The 12,325-nt window shown below is 40.5% G+C and overlaps 1 protein-coding gene across 1 annotated transcript in view; it reads right to left on the bottom strand.

Annotated features, from left to right (window-relative positions):
• LOC147708073 (potassium/sodium hyperpolarization-activated cyclic nucleotide-gated channel 1-like) overlaps window positions 1-12,325 on the bottom strand; it is a 2,256,393-nt gene that overhangs the window by 1,677,444 nt on the left and 566,624 nt on the right. The window lies entirely within an intron of this gene.

Below are 12,325 nucleotides of genomic sequence, written 5' to 3'. Positions count from 1 at the left end.
GGGTAAATTGGTTATACCTGTTGGAGGCCTTGAAAAGGTTTAACGTTGGAGATAGATTTCGCAGGGCAATAGATTTGTTATATCGTAGCCCTTCAGCTTCAATTCTGATTAATGGGGGCCTTACAGCGTTGTTTAATGTAACCAGAGGAACCCGACAGGGTTGCCCCTTGTCTCCCCTCCTCTTCTATTTGTATATAGAACCCTTTGCACAAACATTAAGAGATACCGCACTTATTAAACCCTTTATTTTTGGTGATTGGGAAAAAAAGGTGGCACTTTATGCTGACGATATAATGATTTTCACGTCAGATATTAATGCAGCACATCCAGAGGTGATAGACCTAGCTCTTAAATTTGGCAAAGTTTCTGGATACGAAGTTAACGCTTCCAAAACAGAGTCAATGACTTGGAACACTGACTTAACTACTTTTAATGAGTCATCTAGACCTCAATTACGATACTTGGGGGTAAATATAGTTAAAGACATCGACCTGATCGCTTCCTTAAACTTTTCTATAATAGCAGCACAGTGTCGTAAAAATATGAGGGATTGGTCACATCTTCCACTCACTATCCTAGGTAAGGTTAATTTAGTAAAAATGTGTATTCTGCTTAAGATTTCCTTTTTATTTAATTCAATCCCACTTTTTTTTGATCCCAAATTAATTTCTAAACTACAAAGCGCAATTTCAACTTTCATTTGGAATAGTAAAAATCCAAGAATTTCTTGGAAGAAAATAAGACGCCGCAGAGAGAAGGGAGGGTTAGCGGGACCGGATCTTCAGATTTATGCGTGGGCTTTTCAGCTTTCGCACGTACGCATGTTTCTAAAAATACCAGCAGCAACAGGGGTAGGCCACATGTTCTCTATGTTATTGAACTGTGAGGGAGTCAGACAGGGTAGCTTTTTGTTTAAATTCGGAGACCCAAAATTTAAAAAAAAATAAAACTAAAGACTTTAAAGGGGATAGCTTCCACATGGTACAGAATGAGGCAGGCAATTAAACTGGGGTATTATCTAGAGAGAGCTCCAATATGGGACCTACCATCTCCCCCAGTTTGGGCAGAAGACACATTAATCCAACCATTAAGAGCGGCCGGCATCAATACCTGGGGTGACTTGTTTATGGACGGAACACTACTCCCTTGGGACTACTTAACAAATAAGGTCGGGCCAAGTTTGTCCAGATTCAAATTTATACAAATCTCAAGCTGGTCCCAGGCATACAATACACAGACATCCCGGAGTAACAGTCTACCTATAGGTGCCACTAGCGAATTAGTTACGTGTCTGCTAGATAGTCCCCCTGCAAAAAAGGAAATATCTCTTTGGTATAAGAAGATCATGGAGGAAATAGATGGCAAATTTTGCCTCCCTGCAACATTATGGGCCGACGTATTGCCAGAAATAGATCTGGAGGAGCTTTGGTCAGCTTCCTGTGTGGCACTGTGAGGCCTGGTGAAGCCAGCTTGGCTACGTCGGAACCATCTCTTCACAATTCACAGGGCTTACTACTCCCCGTTGAGACTGTCAAAATTCTCTTTGACAGGTCCGGTCTCGTGCCCAAATGCCGACTTGTTGCCGCATCTGATATCCACATGTTCTACGAATGTCCAGAATTAACAACATACTGGGAGGCTATAGGAAATGATCTATCTTTGGCGTTTTTGGCCTGAAGAACAAAGTACGTAATGCAGCTTCTAACCTCGTATTTTACTCCATTTTGGCAGCTCGCAGAGAGATCTGTAGACATTGGAAGGACGCCCAGCCTCCTTCTATTCATGAATGGCGAACCTCTGTCCTCCAGATTTCCAAACTTGATTTAGCTAGAGGTGGAAGTCCAACTAGGAGAACTTTTTGGACACAGTTGGCACGGTCGCATTGAGCCTGGGGTTTTTTTTTTTTTTCCCCAGGGTCCTATGATTAATGCGAGCATTGCCAACCATTGTTTTTAATGGCGTAGAGTCATGGAACAAATGGGGCTACGGTGTCACGGGCACTATCTTCCAATGAACAGCCCTAAGCAAGAACTTCCAGGCTTGTGTGTATGTACTGCTGGGATTTGGCTTCTTCCCCCTCCAACTAAGATCTCCCTCCCAGCTAACGCTGAGACGGTACAGAAGCACAGCCGTTTTTCTTAGCTCTGTGGCATATTCCTGATTGGATAGATTGGAGCTATGCACGCAAATGAGGATATAAAAAAAAAAATAATAAATAATAAATGAATGTATGTTTCCTACTAATTAATAATTAATTCTACATAATTAAATTACTTCACACCCTATTCCCCTATAAACCCATAACCCGCTAAAGAACATATTTATCAATGAATCAATTAATAATTCCTACTAATTAATAATTAATTTAACATAATTAAATTACTTCCCACCCTATTCCCCTATAAACCCCCAATCCGCTACAGTACTAAAAGACAACATTTAATTAAATTAAATTAACAATAAATTATTAAACATAATAAATACAATATAATATACACAAAATTTATTTATAAATCGATATTAGTAACATCGAAATTATTTACTTCGATATTACTGACATCGATATTTAAACCTTCGATATTACTAATATCGATATTAAGAGTGTCGATATTACTTACCTTCTATATTATGTCCCTTCGATATTTAAACTTCGTTATAATTGTATATCGAAATTTAAAACTCAATATTTTGTCTGTGTACCAAGTGAATCACTTGTATATTTCTATCCGTTTCTAATCTTATTACTTGTTACTACTCCATGACCGCCTGTGCATTCCTTCTCTCACTCTTGGATTTTCCGCTTCCCCTCTTCCCTCTCTTTGTCTTTCTAGAGTATCTTCCCTTTTGTTGGTATTGATATCCTTGTTCCCCATTCTTAATCTTTGTACTTCTTGTAAAAAATGTTTGCTAGTTGCCATGTTAGACGCTCCCTCTACCAGTCCCTCATCACCACTACTAGAAACGTTACTGGAAGATGTAGCACTCTAGCCACTTAGCGAGGATGATTTACTTTCTCCTCGTATCAAATCTGGTTGAACCAGGTTGTCAAAACGTTTAGAAAAAGGGAAAACTTTACGATTTGCATAGTCCAATTCATCTTGTTTGATTTTGCCGAATATCTTCTTCAAATTTGTCTAAAACACCTTCTAGAATCGTGTTACCTTGCAGAACTTGGAATAAACAAGATTTGAGAAGATTTCTACAGAAATATCGTGTGGACTCATATTTTCATTTCGGACAATTTGCTGAGGATATTGACTCTTACTATTTTGGTTCATCAGGGACGAAGCGTCTGTGGTTCTGGTGGTTCCAATCTGTGGTGGATGGCCTTGGTTCCCTCTGTTTGGTTGGTGGTGTTGCCATGTTGGATTATTCCTCTTTATCTGTGTCCTCTGTGCTTTCCCAGTCTGTCTCAGGGGGTCTAGCCAGGTTACACTTGGCGAGCTGGCTTTTGGGAGGCTGGACCTTGTTTCTTTGGTTTGTTCTCCTGCAGTTGCTCTCATTATTCTGTATTCCTGGAAACGGGCTATGCTGTATTCTTATGCCGGGGTTGGGTAGCTTCTTGGAGTTAGCGTTCTTGGAAAGGTTGGTCTGCTTTTCCTGTAAACATGATTACGTTCTTGGACTTTCTTCAAGACTGTTTTGATTGGACTTGGCAGTTTCCCCTTTGTGTGCACAGTGGGCGGCTGTTGGGCTTCCGGAGATCCAGAATGTACGTGGTGTCTGGTCTCTTGCAGAGTTGTTTTCTTGGAACCCGGTGGTGAGGTCACAGTCTTCTTGTTGGGATGTGATGTTGTTGATGCAGGCCGTGCAACAGGCACTATTGAGCCTTTGGTAGAGGTTTCTATTCAGTTTCTCACCATGTTGGTAATTTTCTATTGGCTATATTGTCGGCTAGTTGAGTTGGGGAGATAGGCTCCTTGCAGTGTTCAGAACCATTGTTGTCACGCTGTCTGAATAGGGTGGTTCTGGAGTTAGTTCCTAAGTTTGTTCCTTGGGTACCTTCCACTTTCCGTTATTCAGTGGAGTTGATTTTGCTTTTTTTTTGTTCTGACCCTCAGCCTGTGGTGAGGTTCTTCTGCGCAGTTTGGATGTATGCCAGGCCTTTGGGTGTCAGTCTTGTTCTTATCCTTTCATGCTGTTGATGCACTTGTTCCTTTAGGTGTGTCTGCAAAGGGTCTGCAGCCTTCTGTGTCTACTATCAGTTGGTGGTTGTTGTGGGCTATTGTTACTGCTTTTGTGTCCATGGGTGTGTCTTTGCCTGGCTCTGGTCTGGGTCGCTCTACAAGAGGGGTGGTTGCTTCTAATGGGAGTTTGTAAGGTCCTTTCACAACGAATATTTGAGGGCTACCACTTGGAGTTTGCCACCCACCTTTCTGTCGCATTACAGATTAATGGTGGTCTACAACCTCCCGTCACAGTCCTGGTTTCCATCCCTCCCTTCCTCCCTGTGTTCGTCTTCATTGGCTTTGGTTTACAGGATTTCCAGATGTGAGGCCAGAGGTTTTATATCCCACAGGATGTGGTTGTGACCTAGAGGGAAGGGATGGGAGCTCTATGTCTTTTTAAATTTGGCATGATTAAGGCTGCGGGGAGGAGCTAACACTCATAAATGTAAGGACTGTGACAGGGAGGTTGTAGACTCAGAGTAATGAACCTTACCGGTAAGTAACCGGGCATCAAGCGCCTCCATGCATGTGATTGTGTTTACTGCATGTAAATCAGGCAGGCACACACATGAACTGGTTGGCACATGATTTAAACCATGCTCCAACCACTGGTACTTGCTTTGCCTCCTCTCTAGTGAGAGAATAGATTTCTTTCTGCAGCTCCTGTTGTCTCCTGCTTGGTCCCAGAGGACCACAACACCCAGACAGCCTCACGCTCGGTGGCTTGGGTGCACAGCTGCCAGCAATTCCGACAGTGCCTGGAGGCGTTATAAAACTATAGCAGACTCCTGCAACGCGGGATGAGCGCGCGGACAGTGCGCGGACGAAGCCCGGACCAGGGGCGGGCCCATCTGAGCCCGTCATAGCCTGGCAGAGACTGGACTGGGCCACGGCCCTAAAGACTTCAATCAAAGGTACTCTGGAGATAAATTTCTCTTCTTTCTATTGCTTCAAGGGGACAATATCCACCGCATAGCGAAACCATGGTGTTATAGATTATATTGTGCAATTGTTTGGCGGGGTAGAGCGGGGTTATCCAAGTTTTAATAGATCAGTTTCTGTATCCTCATTTGGGAGATTTATGAGGGTAGAGTGACATATAAGAAACGATGGAGAAGAGAAAAACACTAAGCGCCCGATCAAAAAGCAAAAGGTTTCAGGGACGCACCCACGCCAAAGCCTGCTAAGTTATGTTATGGGAGCCATGGGTGCAATTAAGCGCCAGATTGTAAATGTAGAGGAGGCTCTTAATCCAGCGATCCTAGGAGGGGAGGGGGGTACACCTACGACTATGACTAATATATCAAAAGAGAAGTTTGCTTCATCCTTACCTTTAGTGGTATCTAGCAGTTTATCTGGAACAAATGGCTGCATAGTAAACATACAGGATAACATAGTAGTGAGCGATGAAGAGTTGGATACTCAACCCCGGAGAAAACGGGTTAGAGACCCAGACAGTCCAACCCACATTATAGAGGATAAGTGTTTAACGAACAGTGAGTCACCACTTAAAGCCCCGAAAAAGCCCAAAAGGGATAAACCTTCATTAGTGACACACAATACAGCTAGTAGGGGCAAATCAAATCCTATTGTAAATCTGCGTATCCAGAATGAGGTCATACATTTAAAAACAAAACAGGATGCATCAGACACATTCTTAAGGGAAAGCCTAGGTGGTCTAATAAATAGAATTGGCATAATTGAAGAGACTTTAACAAAAAGCTTGGATAAACCACAGCTTTCTGACCAATAGTCTTTTGCTCAAACGGGAAAGCGTGAACATCTCCTCAATTGCCGGAGTGATTGCAATACTGGCTATAACCCTGCCCATCCTGAGGAAACAATACACCCTTCACATAATATTGCACAGAATACCCCTATGGCACACATCAAATGCAGCGGGCCCCCCATGGCTACTTCCACAGCCCATAACATGGCCGAATTTCAGTATTGAATAGCCCAAAGGCGGACAGTAATACGAATATAATTGGGACTGGGAGATATATGACACGTTTGGGCCTAGCACCGGCGGCGACACCTTATGTGGTGGTTTTAACTAATGTTCCCAAACTTCAGAACAGGGCGGACGATACGCGGGAAAGGGAGAGGAATAAGGCTCTACACTGGATAGGAGTAAGGATGGGCCTCACTGAGAGTCTATTTAATGAATTCAAGATGATCAGAGGAGTGAGCTGGGTAGAAAATGGGCCAAAGAATCAGATAGGGGACTGTGTAGTGTTGACCTTTAAAACACCACAGCTAGTTAGATTGATCCTGACAAGAGTGGGTAATTATCATTGTTCTCAGGGATAAGGTGTTATTTAGTCCCATTGGGATATTTTTACCAGCCTATATCCCGTGTTGGCCCAAGGGACATGGGACCCCAAATCATAATCGGGTGTCTAACCTTTTAACCTTTAATCGCTTTGCGTCACTGGCGAACATTGAATCAGTTGATTGACAACAAAAGGGAGTCTGCACACTGCATGATATAATTGGAGTAGCAGATACTGTTTCCAATTTGAGTGAGACGTCAAAGCCAGTTAACATTGACCATATCTCTTCACCTAAGATAATTACCTCAACAAACATAGAGCGTGCAAATGACCTGGATTTAGACCCTTTGGCTGTCCCAGCCCCCTCCCCAATAGTACAAACTGAAATATTACCCATGAAGCGAACTGAATGTGGGGAAATAACAAAGGTGTGGGGGTAAAGGATACTTATAAAATTTTGTTCTGGAATGTTGAGGGCTTAAAAACAAAGGTGTCCAATATACAATGGTATGATTTTGTGAGCAAGTATGACATCTTGAGCATACAAGAAACGTGGGCGGAATTGCCAACACACATTTGTGGGTACAAAACCTTCCATACGCTGGCAGTTCCATCATCACATGGAAGAGTGAAAGGTGGCCTCTGAACCCATATTTCAAATTATTTGAATTTAAGACAGACTGTTTTTAATGTTACAGATCAGTATTACCAAATTATCCGTTTTTATATAGCTCAAGCTTTTATTATTATTTTATTGAGTTTTTATAATAACGCTTTATCCGAGCAGATCGAGGGATTAATGCAAAAAGTGAGTAGTGAACTATGTAACGCACAATCATGTACATTAAAGGAGACATGTTTCATTTGGGGTGGGGATTTTAACTCCCCGATATGCCTGTACATGTATAAAGGAGTATGTGGCATGTCGTACGAAAAGGGTTCTAGTTTTGCTAATTTCCTACACACTCCTTATGGTGACCTCTTGAATAATATTATGTTTACATTTGATTTTGGGTTCGTTAATGACTTATGTGTTCCTATGGTTCCTTTCCTGCCCACTTTTAATGGTCGAGCGACCTTTTCCACCATTGACTATGTGTTAGCCTCGAGTTGATTCTCCGCGCGTTTAAAAGATTTTACTGTAAACGATGTAGCGCTGAGTGACCACTTCCCCATTAGCATTGGTGTGCAGGTGAATACTAAGAATACTAATATTAGAAAAGATCACAGCCATCTTGTAGAAAACATTTCTCTGAGTAGACAAAACGGTAACGCACTGAAGTGGGAAAATGTGGACTCAGAGGCTTTTACTAGCAAAGTGGTATCGAATTGTAAAGATATGTTTTCAACTTGTCTGGACGATGAATCATCTCATCAGGATATTTTAGATAATTTTTTTATCTCAAGTTTTATTAAGGAAAGACCACACATGAACACGGGTAAGACAATTAAACATATAGAAAACAACGTGGACAAGTCCTTTAGCAGGTAAAGATCAGGGTTGTTCACCTGTCACCTAGTAGAGGAACGCTGTCAACAGGCCGTTGTCTTATGAAACCCCTCACCCACCTACCTAGTAGGTGGCATGCTTCATCATAAAGGGTCCAGCTGAATTGCCGAATGCAATCCAGCTGTGCTACGACACCTGTTTACAGCGGAGCAGGTTTTTTGTGTGAAGTCAAGTGCTATGTGAAATGAGATTAAATGATAAAAATGCCTATAGGAAATTGACAGCCAAAACCTCTCCTTGTTTTGTGTAGGCACTGAATCCAGTCCGCAGCTTGCAGCTTGCCGACTCACCGATGACGACGAGAGCAGACGAGAGCAGGAGAGAGACGAGAAGGACGCCGCAGCTCCACTGCATCGCCGCAGCTCCACTACATCGCGGGGGCACAGTCGCCCCCCAGCTGATCCCTACCGTGGGGGGGGTGATACTTGACTCCCGTCACCACCTCGGTCCCGCTCGGCCGATACCACCTGGTACCACTTTGGTTCTTAATGAAACGGGTAGTAAACAACTGTTACTCCCTAACCTGATGCACAGCTGAAATTTAATAAACTACTATTCTTAATTAAACTACACTTTTTACTCAGTTTTTTTCATTAATTTCACTTGGTTTTATTCACCATGTTATCTCTGAAATAAACTCATTATTCCATCATGTTTTATCTTTTCATCTGATTAATGACACATAAAGTATTTGTACATTTCCTATACAATTATTCTTTGGTGTGATGCTAATCACACGTTAACACAACCCAGAAACGATAGAAATCAACGATTGAGGAATGGTTGGCCCGATGCATTTCGGGACCCTGTCCCTTCTTCAGGGGCCTTCCTGTAAATAAAATACATGTATATCACTTTATGTCATTTTCAATTTCACTTCTCTGTATTTACATTTGCACATTTAATCAAGGTTCACTTTAATTTTCAAATCAACCACTACTGCTGCATGTATTGGCATTTCAATCTTTGCTTAGGAGTTTATCTCCAATGTTTTTATTGACCATATGTTTTGCAATCCATAAGATTCTCTATCTGTAAATACTAGACTAATGGTAACTAACCGTTATTCTCTAGTAGTCTGTATTGGTACAGAGTTATCTAGTTGTTGATTAGCTGGTCTAATACTAGATCATAATTCCAAGATTTATGCAGCTGTTTAGCGTGTATAGCGGTACATGATCATCTAGATATGGGCCAGTTCACCTAATACAGTAGGATCCTTTCCATTAACTAGATCAGACACGTTCCTTCTCCAACACATGTTTAACATATTTTTAGCTTTAATTTTATTTAAAACTAAGCATGTGGAAACAGCTTCAACCTTCAGTCTCCATAAGCATTGCGTTTCTACACCATTTCGAAATGGCGCCTAAATTAGAAATCAAGATAGTTCCACTAGATAGGAAGCATTTCTAACGGAAGTAACGCGCTTAAAATCTCCTGAGATTTCACTACGTCAGATTCACCCAGCAGACCGAGTAACTGACGAGGAAGTACGAGTCCCGTACGCTATATTGAGCCGGTAAGCAGATTCAGCTTTAATGTATAGCTAGATATAGATTGGGATGTAAGAGTGATTTTACATCTACAAGTAGCAATGTCCTGAATCAACACTCATTTACCTCCGCAGATAGAAGTAAGAACGGAATACGAGAAAACCTTGATTCCATTTCCCGCAAGTTTATGTAGAAACGCGACAGAACACAGCAAGGTATGAAAAGTATAGCGCACAAACATTTTTTTTCTAAAGTTATCGGCAATCAGCGTTGTGTTACATTAGGTCTATTATTTATTTTTTTCCACAGTTTCGTGTATACATACACCTCTTATTGTTGTTTACCATAACCGAAACAGCCTTGAACGATAAGTTAAACGTTGATCTTACAACAGTATGACATCTATGTATTTTTGCATTAATGTGTATTAGCAATCTTATATCAGTCCAGTATAACACAGAGGACAGTTAGTGTGTTCAACAGCAAGAAAGCTTAATAAATATCTTTAACACACTAAAGTATGATTCCAGTAATAGAGCAAATGAATCTATCCATTACAGAACATAATACTAAAAGATTGCCTCATACAGCGCATGTTAAATAGCAGTGTATATTCTGAATGCACAAATGAGTATTAGGTGAACTGGCCCATATCTAGATGATCATGTACCGCTATACACGCTAAACAGCTGCTTAAAATTTGGAATTATGATCTAGTATTAGACCAGCTAATCAACAACCAGATAACTCTGTACCAATACAGACTACTAGAGAATAACGGTTAGTTACCATTAGTCTAGTATTTACAGATAGAGAATCTTATGGATTGCGAAACATATGGTCAATGAAAACATTGGAGATAAACTCCTGAGCAAAAATTAAAATGCCAATACATGCAGCAGTGGTGGTTGATTTGAAACTTAAAGTGAACCTTGATTAAATGTGCAAATGTAAATACAGAGAAGTGAAATTGAAAATGACATAAAGTGATATACATGTATTTTATTAACAGGAAGTCCCCTGAAGAAGGGACAGGGTCCCGAAATGCATCGGGCCAACTATTCCTCAATCGTTGATTTCTATAGTTTCTGGGTTGTGTTAACGTGTGATTAGCATCACACCAAAGAATAATTGTATAGCAAATGTACAAATACTTTATGTGTCATTAACCAGATGAAAAGATAAAACATGATGGAATAATGAGTTCATTTCAGAGATAACATGGTGAATAAAACCAAGTGAAATTAATGAAAAAAACTGAGTAAAAATTGTATTTTAATTAAGAATAGTAGTTTATTAAATTTCAGCTGTGCATCAGGTTAAGGAGTAACAGTTGTTTACTACCCGTTTCATTAAGGTTCTTCACACACAGGGGAAAGGCAGCCCCATGACACCTGATAGCACGCAATAGGTTGAATATATTGAACTGAGAGAAAGTTTAAAACTGTAAAACAAAAAGAAAACAAGGTGTGCTAAGTGCCTACTTCTCCTCTAAGTTAAATATTCATAACTGCCCCCTTTGGCCAGAGCACCCACGTCAACATCATGTCTACATTTGACAGCATAGCAAGTACTACAGAAAACAGAGCGAATACAAGAGCTTTCACAGAAGAACAAGCAAAATTAATTTATAGCTTAATCAAGGCCACAAAAAGTTTTGAGTCCCACCAAGGCTCATCAATACAACAATTGAAACACATGGAGTTTATTATGCGCAGAGAACTTAACCAACGTCTGCATGCGACCACACTCATACAATATCATAAACACCAGCGGATTCCCACAGGGCTAAGATTGGCGATTAAACCACTCCTGTTCATATTACAACACAATAAAATATTCATGGAGAAGTGGTACTCAGTGCTTAATAAATGCTCCCTGGATTTAATACTTTTAAAAGTAGAAGAGCTGGCAAAGACCATAAAAGAATTAGAGGAAGAGATCTTCAATTTACAAAGAGACCTATCTAAAAGATTTGAAAGCCAAGAATGGGATAACAATCTTGAAGAGATCAACAATAGGCTGGAGCAATATGAAAAAGACTTACAAGAAAGAAAATTAAGAACATTGAAGCGAGATACCATAGATTACCGCTTAAATGAGGTATATACATGGGCAGAGATGTATGCTCAAAGAAGACCGCAAAAGAAACAGTATACATCATCTAATGAAAGCGTGGTGTCAGACAGTGAAATAGCAGCATCCAGAGCACCAGTTCAAAGCAAAGAACCAACAACTTCTATTGAACAAAAACAATCAAAACAAAAGGGAACAACGCCAGCAGACCCTTCTTTTTTGTTACAGGGCCCAGAAATAACCCAACCACCGGACCAATCAACGCAAAAAATGAGTACAAACGTTCAAAAACCAGGAGAGGAAAAACAAAAAGAAAAGAAAGTACCATATTTGAGGAGGGGGAAAACATCGTAATAAACATTTCCTCAACCCAATTAACCAAAAAGCAAATAGAAGTGCTAAATAAAGGAACATCGTTTGTACCGACGTACAATTCAAACTTACCTGAGACTGAAATAGCATTTTATAAATTTATGAGAACAATCAGATTACGTCATTTCTTCAGTAATGTACTACCTGAATCCACACCAGTAACTCCGAAGGAATACATAGAATTTAAACCTAAAAGTACATTCACAGCACCAACATCACACAAAACCATTGATATGTTTGAGAAGCTAGTCTTACAAGATCTTCAGAAGCTGAACTTTCAAACAACAAGCAAAACTAATTTCTCAAAACATGAAAGGAAAACCCTACAACAATTAGCAGAAATGGAAAATCTAGAATTTTAAAGAGCGGACAAAGGAGGTGCCCTTATAATAATGGATGCTTCATTCTACCAAAAGAAAGTCAAAG

Source organism: Lissotriton vulgaris, chromosome 6 (genome assembly GCF_964263255.1).
Source record: "Lissotriton vulgaris chromosome 6, aLisVul1.2, whole genome shotgun sequence".
NCBI classification, from domain to species: Eukaryota; Metazoa; Chordata; class Amphibia; order Caudata; family Salamandridae; genus Lissotriton; species Lissotriton vulgaris.
Note: the sequence above shows the minus strand (reverse complement) of the source record. Positions and strands in the feature narration are given on the sequence as shown.